Source organism: Oryzias melastigma, linkage group LG18 (genome assembly GCF_002922805.2).
Source record: "Oryzias melastigma strain HK-1 linkage group LG18, ASM292280v2, whole genome shotgun sequence".
Taxonomy (NCBI): Eukaryota; Metazoa; Chordata; class Actinopteri; order Beloniformes; family Adrianichthyidae; genus Oryzias; species Oryzias melastigma.
This window is the reverse complement of record NC_050529.1, coordinates 102,138-116,408: the sequence shown is the minus strand read 5'-3', so window position 1 is coordinate 116,408 and position 14,271 is coordinate 102,138. Positions and strand designations below refer to the sequence as shown.

The window sequence follows — 14,271 nt, the reverse complement described above, 5'->3', positions numbered from 1 at the left end:
ACCCTGGTCTGATGGGGGGTGTCAGCTAGTATCTTTGGAGGGTTTCTCAGGTGTTAACTCCATTCTAATGGGGGGGTCTCCTGTTCTCAGGTGTTTACCCTGGTCTGATGGGGGGTTTCAGGAGGTATCTTTGTAGGGTTCCTCAGGTGTTTACTCCTTTCTAATGGGGGGTCTCTCATTCTCAGGGGAACTCTGGTCTGGGCTTCAGCATCGCCGGAGGGACTGATAACCCTCACATCGGCGATGACCCGTCCATCTTCATCACTAAGATCATCCCTGGAGGGGCGGCGGCTCAGGACGGCCGCCTCAGGTGAGCCCCGCCCAGCTGCTCCTGTTCTGAGGGGGGGGCGTGTCTGACCTTCAGCTTCTCTTCAGGGTCAACGACAGCATCGTGTTCGTCAACGACGTGGACGTCCGTGAGGTCACGCACTCGTTCGCCGTGGAGGCCCTGAAGGAGGCGGGGCCTGTGGTCAGGCTGTACGTCCTGAGGAGACGCTCGCCCAGTGAGCGGGTCACCCAGATAAAGCTCATCAAAGGACCCAAAGGTACGGACGGAGAACCGGTTCCAGCAGCTCAGAGGTCCAGGAAAAGTTCTAACCGTCTTCTCTGGAAAACGTTGATGTTTGGGTCGAACCTGCAAGAAGTTCTGTTGGTTCTACTGAAGTTCTGCCGATAAAGATCAGAGAGGTCCAAACATCCTTATTAGAACTAAAGGGAACTGGGTTCTGGATCTGATGATTCTCCTCCAATCAGAACAGGACATTTAGATTCTGAAGAACCAGCACTGACCAGGTTCCTGTTCTGGTACTTCTGTGATCAGAACTGGACCATGTCAACGGTTCTCTTGTTGAGAGGTCCAGGTCTGGGCTTCAACATGGCAGGAGGTGCAGGGAACCAGCACTAATCTGGTTCTGGTTCTGGTTTGTTCCAGGTCTGGGCTTCAGCATAGCAGGAGGAGTGGGGAACCAGCACTAACATGGTTCTGGTTCTGGTTTGTTCCAGGTCTGGGCTTCAGCATAGCAGGAGGAGTGGGGAACCAGCACGTTCCTGGAGACAACAGCATCTATGTGACCAAGATCATCGAGGGCGGAGCCGCGCACCGCGACGGCCGGCTGCAGATCGGAGACAAGATCCTGGCGGTAGGTCCGGTACAAACCAGCACACGGTCAGAACCGCAGGCTCACCTGAGCTCTGACCTGCAGGTGAACCACATGTCTCTGGAGAACGTCCTGCATGAAGACGCCGTGGCCGCGCTGAAGAACACGGGCGAGGTGGTCTACCTGAAGGTGGCCACGCCCACCTCTCAGTACATCAACCAGGTGGAGCGGTACAGCCCCCCGGACCTGACCAGCTGTAGGTACCCCGCCGTTCCCTTCACCTTTCTGAGAACCTTCACTGCAGCTTGTCCTGGTCCCTCCAGCCTACATGGAGCCGGACTACATGTGCGACTACCCACAAGTCCTGCCCCCACCCTCGCCACGCCGCTACTCCCCCATCCCCAGAGGCATGATGGGAGAGGACGACTACTCCCGGGAGCCCCGCAGAGTCTGCATCCAGCGCGGCTCCACCGGTCTGGGCTTCAACATTGTGGGGGGGGAGGATGGCGAGGGGATCTTCATCTCCTTCATCCTCGCTGGAGGACCGGCAGACCTGAGCGGAGACCTCCGCAAAGGAGACCAGATCCTAAGTGTGAGTACATGAGACTCTGAAGGTTCTAAGGGTTCTGGTTCCAGGACCAGATCCTGAGTGTGAGTACAAGATGTTCTGAGGGTTCTGTTTCCAGGACCAGATTCTGCTGCTACTCAGGTCTGTCAGAACTACAGTTCTGATCTGTCGGGGGTTCTTAACCTCACGTGTTTTATCAAAGATCTGCCAGAATCACGGGAAAGGTGGAGCTAACACCAGATCCTGTAGGTGGGCGGGTCCAGCAGGTGGGTCAGTTAAATCGGTGTCTGATGAAGGAATCAGTATATTGATATAAAGGATCAAGGTGAAATCCAGAAACTGGTTTAGGAGGTGGTTAGAGTCCAAAAGGTGAAGGTCAAAAGAGGATTCTGGTTATTCTGGTTTTCTCTGAGTCACAGAGAAGAAGCTGAACGTCTGTCTTACGGGTCGGGGTCTGAGGATTCAAGGGGGGGGGGAGTCAGAACATCCATCCATCTATCCATCCATCATCCATCATCCATCCATCATCCATCATCCATCCATCCATCATCCATCATCCATCACGATGTTCTTACAAACTGGAAGTCTGCAGTACTGCTGAGTTTCTGGTCTGAATGTTTGTTTTACTGTTTAGAAGATTTGAACTTCCAGTTGAGTTTATTGTTAATTCCTACAAACTTCAGATACAAATATTTAAAACCTTCTTTTCTTTTCTCCTTCTTTCATTTTGTGTAGAGAATCATTCATAAATCGTTGTCATGTCAACTCCGAACATAAATAATTGTCTTATCCAGGAGTCATAAATCTGTTTTCTTTGGACCTTCAGCTCCATCTGAGTCTGAAGTGTGACACCCTCCTGATCTTCAGGTTCTGCCAGATCCAAATCTCTCCTTCAGTTGTTCTTTTCCTGATTCTGGGTCATTCTGGATCCAGCAGGTCCAGAACTACACAGTTCTGGGTTAGATCTGGTCTTTTGGACCACAGCATGGTCTTTGAAAGAACTTTCTGGTCTAGGGACTGGTTTCAGGATTGCCATTGGTAAAGATCTGGTCCTGGACTTTGAAGACCTGGATCCACTATAGCTTTGGTTCCGTTTATAGTTCTGGTTCCATGAACCCAATCATCAGTGTAATAAGTTTACCAGCAGGGGGCACTAAGATTGAGCTCAGGAAACTGTGACCCTGCTGGTCTTTGATGATGGTTTACCATCTTCTTCATATGCAGGTGAACGGCGTGGACCTGAGGTACGCCACTCACGAACAGGCCGCCGCGGCTCTAAAGAACGCCGGGCAGACGGTGACCATCGTGTCTCAGTACAGACCTGAAGGTAAGACCAGGAGACACTCCCACCATGAGACCCTCACTGACTCAAACCACCTTCATTCAACAGTCAAATTACCATGACAACAGATGGACTGACAGCCCATGGTCAGCTGGTCTTGGGTCAGCGGGTCTTGGTTCAGCTAGTCTTTGATCAGCTGGTCTTTGGTTAACGGGTCTTGGGTTAGCTGGTCTTGGGTCAGCTGGTCTTTGATTAGCTGGTCTTTGGTCAGCTGGTCTATGGTCAGCTGGTCTTTGATCAGCTGGTCTTTGGTTTACAGGTCTTTGGTTAGCTGGTCTTGGGTCAGCTGGTCTTTGGTCAGCTGATCTATGGTCAGCTGGTCTTCAGTCAGCTGGTCCTCGATCATCTGGACTCAGCCTTGGTCCTCCTTGGTCCTTGGTCTTTCTGTTTCCTGCAGAGTACAGCCGCTTTGAGGCCAAGATCCACGACCTCCGGGAGCAGATGATGAACAGCCAGTCCAGCAGCCTGAGGACCAGCAGGACCTTCTACATCAGGTAACCTTGAAGCCAACAGGTGGAGGACCTGACAGGTGTAGCTCCGCCCTGACTGAGGCTCTGGCGGTCTGCAGGGCACTCTTTGACTACGATAAGCAGTGGGACTGCGGCGTGCTGTCTCAGGCTCTGGACTTTAACTTCGGGGAGGTCCTGCATGTGATTGACAGCGCCGATGACGAGTGGTGGCAGGCCCGACGGGTCAACCAGCAGGGGGAGCTGGAGGAGCTGGGGTACATCCCGTCCAAACACAGGTCAGCGTCCATGAGCTCGGTAGAGTTGGAGGTTCACCTGGTCATGTAAGTCTAAGGACACGTCTTTTGTTTCAGGGTGGAGAGGAAGGAGTGGTCCCGCATGAAGAGCAAAGGTAACTGGTGGCTCATGGTACCGCCCGCTGAACCAAAGCCCCATCAGGATCTAAGTAAGTAACCTTCTCTGTTTCTCCTGTAGGGCGAGAAGGGTTCGTGCACAGCTACGAGCTGGTCACTCAGATCGAAGGTCAGTCTCCTCTTGGTTTGAACATTTGAAGAAACTCCTTCATCTCAGAGATTCCTTCAGAACGTTCCTCAGATGTTCTAGAGCAGAGGATCTGTCCTCGGTGTTCTCCACAGAACCAATGTCCTTGTCTCCTCAGAACTTCTCTCTGCGTACCTGAACATTGTAAATAAAGCTTTGTTTGTCCTCAGTGGACTACGCTCGACCCGTCATCATCCTGGGACCGACCAAAGACCGGGTCAACGACGACCTGCTGTCCGACTTCCCGGACAAGTTCGGCTCCTGCGTTCCTCGTGAGTCTCCTCCTTCAGAGGTGATGAGAGAACGCCCCAAACAGGAAGTCAGACATGTCTGTCTCCGCCCACAGACACCACCCGCCCCCGCAGGGACTACGAGATGGACGGGCGGGACTACCACTTCGTCTCATCGCGGGAACAGATGGAGCGGGACATCCAGTCGCACCGCTTCATTGAGGCGGGGCAGTACAACAACCACCTGTACGGGACGTCGGTGCAGAGCGTGCGACAGGTGGCTGAGCAGGTGAGGAACATGGTTACCATAGAGACAACGTTACTGGTCCAGGTTCATGGGACGGTTCATGTGTCTCCTTCCAAGGAGATGTAAATGTTCAAACAGAAAGCTGTCCAGATGGAAAAGGTCCAAATGTCCAAACGGTTCTGGGTTCTGATTGGTCAAGAACATACTCCAGTCACTGTAACAAAAAGGTAGTCCAGCTTGGATCTGAAATGACCCTCTAGCCCATCAGCAGACCTCATGCTGAGGGGGTTAGCTACCAGCAGCACCATCGTGAAATTTAAGTGTTATCTATGACCTCTGTACTCAGATGTGTCAGAAACATCACTATGGAGGTGAAACCAGGACCTCCTTAGGCATCAGTTCCTCTGAGGTAGACCTGAGGAGGACGGTATTCTCCTGAGGTTCCTCACAGGAACAATCATCAGTCTGAAGTGAACAGAAGAAAATGAAGGTTTGAAGGTCAGTGGTCCTCTCCAGTATTTCTCAGAGATAGATTTATATCGTTCTGAGGGACTCAAAGATGAAGATCTGGTTCTTGTATCCCTCCATGTGGTCTGGTCTGAAGAACAGGAGTGTGTCATCTGCATAAATGATTGACTGTACGGTCTAACAGTTGTCCATGACCAGTTCTTCTTACAGGCGGTTTACCGGTCAGATAAATAACCACTGAGGTCATGTGACCCGCTGGTTTATTTACAGACTGTTTTAGCATAAATGAACAGATGACATCATCAAACTCAGTATTTCCTGACAATGGGCACAATGCTAAAAATAAAACAATTATCCTTTTTTTCATGAAGTGTTTCATACTAAAGTCAAAGATGGAGACTTCCTGTTCTAACACGCCCCCTGGTGGTCAGTAAGGTGGCTCCACATGTTAGCTTAAACCCCTTTGAAGGAGAAAAGGAAAATAAGGGAAAAAGAAGAGACTCTAGAACGGATCCCTGAGGAACTCCTGAAGGAAGAATTACACTGATCTCTGATGAAGCTGCTGCTGTTTGGAGGTTTTAGGAATGAAAAGTTGATCCTTAAACTCTGAGATGTTTGAACGTCCTGCTGAAGTGTGGCTGAACCTGTTCAGAGATGTTCCTCTGTGGTGATGATGACCTCATCTGTCCACAGGGGAAACACTGCATCCTGGACGTGTCTGCCAACGCCGTGAGGAGGCTGCAGGCGTCTCTGCTCCACCCCATCTCCATCTTCATCCGCCCGCGGTCTCTGGAGAACATCCTGTAAGTCAGTCGTTAAATCTCTGGAGGTCTTCTGGAGCTCCTCTAGAGTTCTTCTGGAGTTCCTCTAGAGTTCTTCTGGAGTCCCTCTGGAGTTCCTTTGGAGTTCCTCTGGAGTTCCTGTGGGGTTCCTCTGGGGTTCCTCTGGAGTTCATTGGAGTTTCTCTGGAGCTCCTCTGGAGTTCTTCTGGGGTTCCTTTGGAGTTCCTATGGAGTTCTTTTCGAGTTCCTCTGGAGTTCTTCTGGAGTTCCTCTGGAGGTCTTCTGGAGCTCCTCTAGAGTTCTTCTGGAGTTTCTGTAGAGTTCTTCTGGAGTTCCTCTAGAGTTCCTTTGGAGTTCCTCTGGAGTTCTTTTGGAGTTCTTTTGGAGTTCCTTTGGAGTTCCTCTGGTGTGCCTCTTGGGATCCTCTGGAGTTCCTCTAGGGTTCCTGTGGGGTTCCTCCAGGGTTCCTCTGGAGTTCTTTGGAGTTTCTCTGGAGCTCCTCTGGAGTTCTTCTGGGGTTCCTCTGGAGTTCCTCTGGAGTTCTTTTGGAGTTCCTCTGGAGTTCTTTTGGAGTTCTTTTGGAGTTCCTCTGAAGTTCTTCTGGAGTACCTCTGGAGTTCCTCTGGGGTTCTTTTAGAGTTCTCCCCGAGCTCCTCCTGAGCTCTTCTAGAGCCAGGAAAGTGGTGTTTGTCACTGACCCGAGTTGTCTGCAGGGATCTGAACAAGCGTCTCTCCGAGGATCAGGCCAGGAAAGCTCTGGACCGAGCCATCAAACTGGAGCAGGACTTCCTGGAGTGCTTCACAGGTAAGACTCACCTGTTCTTGTAAAAGGGGAGGAGCTTTGTGCTGACTCTGCTTGTGTCCAGCTGTGGTTCAGGGGGATAGCTTCGATGAGATCTACCACCAGGTGAAGATGGTCATCGAGGAGCAGAGCGGGCCCTACATCTGGGTCCCCGCCCGCGAGAGACTCTGATCAGCTGACCACTCCCATGAGGACCAGCCCCTCCCCCTGCTACTGCAGGAGACTCGACCACATGAAGATCAGATTTTGGTCTTTGTTTTTAAACTTTCTCCATGGATACGGTTACCATGGAAACCAGACACTGTTACCACGGAAACCAGATACTGTTACCATGGGAACCAGGAGCAGAATCCAGACAGCTGAAGGACTTCCTGTGTTTACAGGAAGTGGAACTTCAGGGGTCGTAGAGGTCAGCTGGGTCATGAACCTGTTTATGTACCGATGGATCTATTTATTCAACCATTTACTACATCTGACCAGGTGTGTGTGTGTGTGTGTGTGTGTGTGTGTTAGTGCATGAGAGTGTGAATATGTGTGTGTTTGAGGGTGACAGTGTGTTACTGGGTCGGGGTGTGTAAGAGAGAGAGAATGTGTTTCAGTGTGTGCGTGTAGACGTGTGCATGTAGACGTGTGCGTGTAGACGTGTGCGTGTTCATGTGTGTGCAGACTTGTGTGGTTGTAAATACAAAGATGGGGCTCAAACACACAGTCTGTTTAGGGCTTACAGTCAAACTGGACATCAGCTTCAAAATGCTTTTTTACACTACAATACCCACAATCCCTCTTGTTTTTGATCACTTCTTTAATAACAGGCCCACAATGTCCGCATTAACCTACATGAACTTTTCCTGTTCTCTGATAAAAAATGGACTACAAACTCCCACAATCCTGTTCTGCTGTTCGGATGATTTTTTAACGTATTCCTGTTGATTTCTGGAGGAAACACGTGATGTGTGGCACTACCTGATCTGTACCAGTTACCTGATCAGTACCAGTTACCTGATCAGTATCCCACATGGATGAGAATGCATCACTTCCCTAAAGTATTTCACGCTCAGAGTTTCTCATTGGATGTTAATAACAATAACAACATTACAAATGTTTACGAAAAAGAAAATATTTATTTTAATGGTAAAAATGAAAGAAAAAGAAACATTCCTGATCAGAACTTTACCATCCGTACCACACATGATCTGAAGTTTTCTTTTTCTTTAGTTTTGTTTGATAGTAAACTACTCTCCAGTGTCTGAGGACACGGCGCCCCCTACTGAAACGTTATTCAACCTATAAAGCAGCAGCAGTTCGTCGTGTCCTCAGAGTAAAACTCACTTCTCCTCATTTTCTATTGACAACAGGATCATGGAGTTTTAACGGTTCAGACGTTTAAGAACCGTCAGGAAATGTTGGTGACAGGAAGTGATGTAAGATTCACACCTGCAGGTTTCTGATCTAGATTCTGAAAGCAGGTTTTAATTTAACTTCATCTCCCACAATTCCAGGCTTCAGCCGAAAGATTAAAATGTATTCAATGAACAAGTTTACCTGTGGTGGAGCTAGAACTCCCCAAAACACACCTGGAGAACAGGTGTGGGCGGGGCCTTTACTTTTACCAGATAACTCATCTACCCACAATGCTTTGGACCGTTCCTTTGACAGGATCCAGTCTGTTGGTTCTGCTGGAAAATACAGAAACAATATTCTGACTCCTAAAGCTATGAGTGCACTCTCACACGTGCACTCTCACACGTGCACTCAGCAGAATCTGACAGAAACGCTTCATCACGTATGAGTTGTGATTTGTCTTTGACACGTGCACACGCCTGTGACACGTGCACGCCTCTCTCTCTCGAGGCCTGGCTCTGTACAAAGTAGTCAGATAGTTATAAATAATATGAAATTATTGATATATTGAATAAATTCTTTATAAAAGCTGCAAGTTTTCTGTGTGGTTCTGTTCTGGACTCACCTGTAACTGCACGGTTCTGACATTCCTCAGGTGAACGGGTCAGGTGTTCTGTGTGGTTCTGTTCTGGACTGAGCTGTAACTACACGGTTCTGATATCCCTCAGGTAAACGGGTCAGCTGTTCTGATCATAGATTCTCTAAGTTCTCACTAGAACTCCTTCATGATAGAAATGACCCAAAAACATGAACATATTCAGATGAATGAAGTGAATGTTCATCTTTTTAATCTAAGAGTTTATTATCAAACCATCAGATTTATTCTCAAACACAACATTCTATCAGGAATGTCGATTAAAACGACTTAAATAGACTTTAGGTTATTGAACAAGGAAACGGTGGTCCAGAGGTAGAGCGGTCGACCTCTGACTGACAGATCACAGGTTCAATTCCTGTCTGACCCCCTCATGTGTCAGAGTCCTTGAGCAAGGCACTGAGCTCTGACGTGGGGTGAGGTTCACGGCAGGTGAGGCTCTGATGTCATCAGTCAGATTTACAAACATATGAACTCTACAGATCAGCTGATCCATCATTTGATGGACAACAGATAAAATGTATTTACATTTTCATTTCAGTATTTTTATTCCATTTACAAACTGTAGCATAAAAAACACCAAGATTGTTGTTACTGACTTCCTTTTCCTTCTGAATGACGTCTGTGCTGCTCGTTCTGCAGAAACACATGAATGTTCTGTTTGTAGAACCTTCCTGTTCTTTCTTCAGAGTTAAAGTCTCTCTGTAGTAGAGATCACTGCCAGTGACGAGTCCAAAGCTCCAGGGAGGAGGGGATTCTGGGAAATGGTGTTTATACAGAGCAGCTGTGGATCCAACAATTCTGATGACACGCTGAACCTCTGATACCTGTGTGACATCGTGATGATGCAGTCAATGGTGCAACAGAGGTTCCGAACTATGAATGATTAAACCGAAAAAAATATTTCAGCAAATCATTAACCTGTGATGAAGATACAGAGGTGTTTGGATCCATGAGAAACAAGATTTAACAGGTAAGGGCGGCCGTGGTGCAGTGGTAGGGCAGTCGACTCCTGATCAGAAGTGAGCGGGTTCGATTCCCGCCTTGCCCGCCCATGTGTCGAAGTGTCCTTGGGCAAGACACTGAACCCCGAATTGCCTCTGGTGGGAGGTTGGCGCCAGTGTTCGGCAGTGGAGCCACCACCAATGCGTGAATGTGTGAATGGGTGAATGTGTAAATGGGTGAATGTGTGAATGAGTGAATGGGTCTGTGACTGTGAAGCGCTTTGGGCCCTCGAAGGAGGGTAGAAAGCGCTATACAAGTATATGCCGTTTACCATTTACCAAGAACAGAGTCAGGACAGGTAAGATCAGAGTCTGGAGATGTAAGATCAGAGTCAGGACAGGTAAGATCAGAGTCTGGAGATGTAAGATCAGAGTCAGGACAGGTAAGATTAGAGTCAGGACAGGTAAGATCAGAGTCAGGACAGGTAAGATCAGAGTCAGGACAGGTAAGATTAGAGTCAGGACAGGTAAGATCAGAGTCAGGACAGGTAAGATCAGACTCAGGACAGGTAAGAACAGAAAACACAGGTAGATCATCAAGGTAACACTCAGAACAAACCCAATAACAGACTGAAGACTTCACACTGACCATATCTGGTGCTGCTTACATATGTTTGCTGGTGATCACTGAATGAAGACAGTTGATGAGGTCTGGGAGCAGCAGGCAGTGGCTGATGGGAAATGGAGTAAAGATGAGGCTAACATGATGGTCACATGATAGGGTTGTGCATCCATTTCTCTCATATTTGCTTTGTATGATTTTAACCTCTTTTCTCTTTCTGCTCACTGGAAGGTTGAGTCAGTGACTTGATCTTTGACGATAGAAAGGAAAACCGCTACGAGTCATGCTAAAGCTAACATGATAACAATTGACCGATACAGAATCAAAGATGGGCGGGGATTTGATACTGGAGCTGCTGAGCGTGATATGTCTGAAATGATGTGGAATATATCAACTCCTGAGAGACACCAGTTGACTGATGAATATAAATCACTAACCTCTTCAATAAACTGAATGAAAACATTCTGGTTCTGTAGCACAAACACGAGTCGGGAAACCACGGAATGTAAAATTAGAAACAAAGTGATAAACGTGGATAAATGAGGGGATTAAAGCACTAACACCATTATAAACCTTATGTGAGCAATGACAAAATCCTAAAACTCTAACCTTTAGTTCCCCCGGATCTCCCAGTGGATTTACCGTGATCACCATAAAAACAGTTTTTCAGCGTTCTTATGCTAACAAGAAATATCCTCTCTCATGATCTTATTATCATGAGAGAACAGATTTGGATTTCTTATAATGACGAGATCATATTTCGTTATAACGAGAAAACCATCCAATGGAAATAAAGTGTTGCAGGCCGTTTTCAGCTTCTGTACATGGAAACAAAATCGCTTTTTAGTTTTGGAAACATCAGCGTCCGGAGGACCCCCCCCCCCCCGTTTCTTATTTTAAAATGGTTCAGTCCGACTGGTCGAAGCTCCAATGGAAGTGCAGGGACACTGTGGACACCGGCCAATAGGGACAGAGAGGAGACATTCCTCAAAAATCTAATTCAATTTTATTTATGAAGCTCAACATGAGAAAAACTCCCTCATTGGGCTTCATGCCAGTAATTTTACAGATGCAGAAAATTAGACATAAAATATGTTAAAAACTAAACAGACGGTAGCGTGAAAGGGTCAAGTTCAATGAAGAATCTGACTTTGTCTCGTAAAGGGGAAACCATCTTCATTAAAGAAGGAAAAATTACTCAATGATGAAAGTTTATCAATTTTAGCTTTAAAATTGATTAAAGAGTAATCTTCAAAATCAATCTCAACACTTCAGGAAGTAAATTCTCATCTGAAGGGACCGTATCACAAAGAAAGAACAAGATGGACAACGACTGCCTTTTTGATATTTATTAAGACATCCATCCATCTTCTTGGCCGCTTCTTCCCTTCCGGGGTCGCGGGGGTGCCGGAGCCTATCCCGGCTACTGATGGGCGAAGGCGGGGTACACCCTGGACAGGTCTCCAGTCTGTCTCAGGTTATTATTAAGAGATAAGCATAAAAATATATACAACACAAACAAAGAAAATCAATGTAGTGTTTATGTGTGTGTGAGAAAGTCGGTGGATGAGCAAAGTAATGCCTCAGAACGGTTTAAGAGAAAAATTGTAATCTAAAGAAAACAATGACGTTAAACTGTTCAAGACTCTAGTCTGGATAAATCAAATTGGCTGTTATGACCACATCAAACCGCAACAGTTTTGCTGAGAGGGTCTCCTCACCACGGTGGCTCGAAGCTGGACTTGGACTGGACTTTCACAGCTCACCAGACAAAGGTGTTTCTCCTGAGGCTGATGAGATGAAAGCAGCAGCAGCTTTGGCGCAGGGTGTAGGAGAACGGTCGAAGACTCTTCTGGAGCTTACGACCAGATGGGCTGAAGTTCTGGTGGTCATCTGGGTTTGCACAGCCAAAAGAGTGGATGGTCGTCGAAAAAGCGTGCTGGATTTAAAGTTCACTGGAGTTTAGTCTCAAAGCGGATCGTTCAATCAGTTTCAAAAATAAGAAACACAGGTGGTGATGAGCTTCAAAATAGTTAAAAGAAAAATGCACGACAGTCACCAAAAAGATAAAGAAAATAAAAACGGTCTTGGCACAAACTTAGTTACGTGGGGTAAGTTGAAATAAAAACAAGACCAAAAAAAAGATCTGAAGAAGTTTCCCTCTTCTTCCTAGAGCTGTTCTCTGCTCAAACCTGAACTCCAACTGAACCAAAGTGAGAGTGTGCACGTGAAACGAAGTTAAAATGCTCTGACAACAATTTTATTTCAGTTTTAAGTCTATTTTCTTTATTGTTTGAATTTTATCATTTTTGTTATTTTATTTTGAAAAACCGGATGTGCGCACGGCTCCTGATAGTGTTGAGGTAGGAGACCACGCCCCCCGCCCTCTCAGAGAAGAGAGAGCTGCAGAGGCGGAGCCACGTTATCCCGAACGTCTTACTATCTTTCATGTTGTATGGGTTATTTAGCATGTTGTTTCGGTCTGTTATTCAAATAGCTCTTAAAAAAATTATAAATATATATTTTTGCCTAGTTTTGTGTTCATGTATTTTAAATTTTGTCCATTATTTCTTTTGGCTAGCAAACACATGCACGTGCCATATGAAAGACTGTCGTGGAAAAGCGTTGATTTTACATTTTCATTTTAATCTTGTAAGGAGCCAGATGTGTCACTGCTGGTGGAAACAAATAATAAATATTTATGAATTCACGATTAAATGTTGTCTAAACTCATATTCAGATACAAATCACACATTCATGAACAACAGAGATTATAGTGGAAGTTTTGTCTGCTTCCTGTTGAAATCTGTGAATAAAGTTCAGTCATTTTCATGTTATTCACATTCAACACCACAAATAAAAGAACAGATGTTTAGAATCTTTATTTGTGAATAAAAGAATTGTAAATTCAAAGGTTCATCTCAGCTTGTTCTGAGTTCCTGGTCCTCCTTTGGTCCAAGGAGTCGTAAAGTAATAACCTTACATTCCAAAGAGGTCTGCCATCGATCCTTCAGTGAGTGGGACAGAAAGATTCTTTGAAGACCTTTTAGGATAAATCTCTGTTTCCATAAATCCTTCATAGGAGTTGTCCAGCGTTTTCCTTATCAAGAAATAGGGCTTGGGAAGTGTCAGACCTTTGGGGCTCAAGGCCTCATTTGGGCCTCTTAGCATCCAAGAGAGGCCAGATTCTCAAATGTCTTGATAAAATCTCCACAGTGGTAATTTATGGCCTTGGGAGGTCTGAGTCTCGGAATTTATTCCTAATTATAGTGGACTTGCAGTTTTTCTTTCATTCTCATCCTTTGAGAAGTGAAAACACGTCAGAAGACATCGTAGCATGCTACAAGACTAAATAAACTGGTTATCCCTGCCCTTAGACCCTCCCTCCCTGTGAGGAAAAACTCCTAAAAATCCTGAGTCAGGAAAAAAGAAGAAACCTTAGGGATTCCCACATGAAGGAGAGATCCTATCCCAGGACGGACAGGAGATACCAGAACAGTTAAGGAAAGATTAGCTTATCTAACTCTACAAATGGAGGGAAAGAGACGAAGAGAGGAATCTTCATCTCACTGTTAGTGATGCTGGAGATGAGAGAACCTTCAGTACGACACAACTGGTTGAAATCTACCTGAGATCCACAAAGTCTCAGGAAAGACTTTAGAGTCTCACAGTTCTGTCATCTGAAAGTCAATCACAATCTGATCTCAAAGATCAGATTGTGATTTCACATGAAAACTGGAGATTAAACTGAAGAAAGCTGAGAAAGAACCAATGAAGAGGCTGGAAACAGAAGGCTGTGAAGTTGTGTTGTTCAGTGTGTAGTTGTGTAGTTCATCGTTGTGTAGTTCATCGTTGTGTAGTTCATCGTTGTGTAGTTCATCGTTGTGTAGTTCATCGTTGTGTAGTTCATCATTGTGTAGTTCATCGTTGTGTAGTTCATCGTTGTGTGTTCATCATTGTGTAGTTCATCGTTGTGTAGTTCATCGTTGCGCGTAGCTGTTGGACTTGTGTATGGTCCACACGTTCCCCTTCAGGGCGTTGGCGGCGCCCTGCAGCGTCCAGGTGAACAGAGCGAGCTGCCGTCTGAAGCGGTTCTCGTCGAATCGTCCGGGGTCAGAGGTCAGCAGGGTTAAGTGCTCAGTGAGCGCGCTCAGAGTGTGGTTGCC

General features: G+C 46.4%; 1 pseudogene; it reads left to right on the top strand.

The window, feature by feature from the left end:
- The window catches only part of LOC112141487, a 25,658-nt pseudogene extending 17,183 nt beyond the window's left edge, over positions 1 to 8,475 (top strand).
- The last annotated feature ends 5,796 nt before the right edge of the window (positions 8,476 to 14,271 follow it).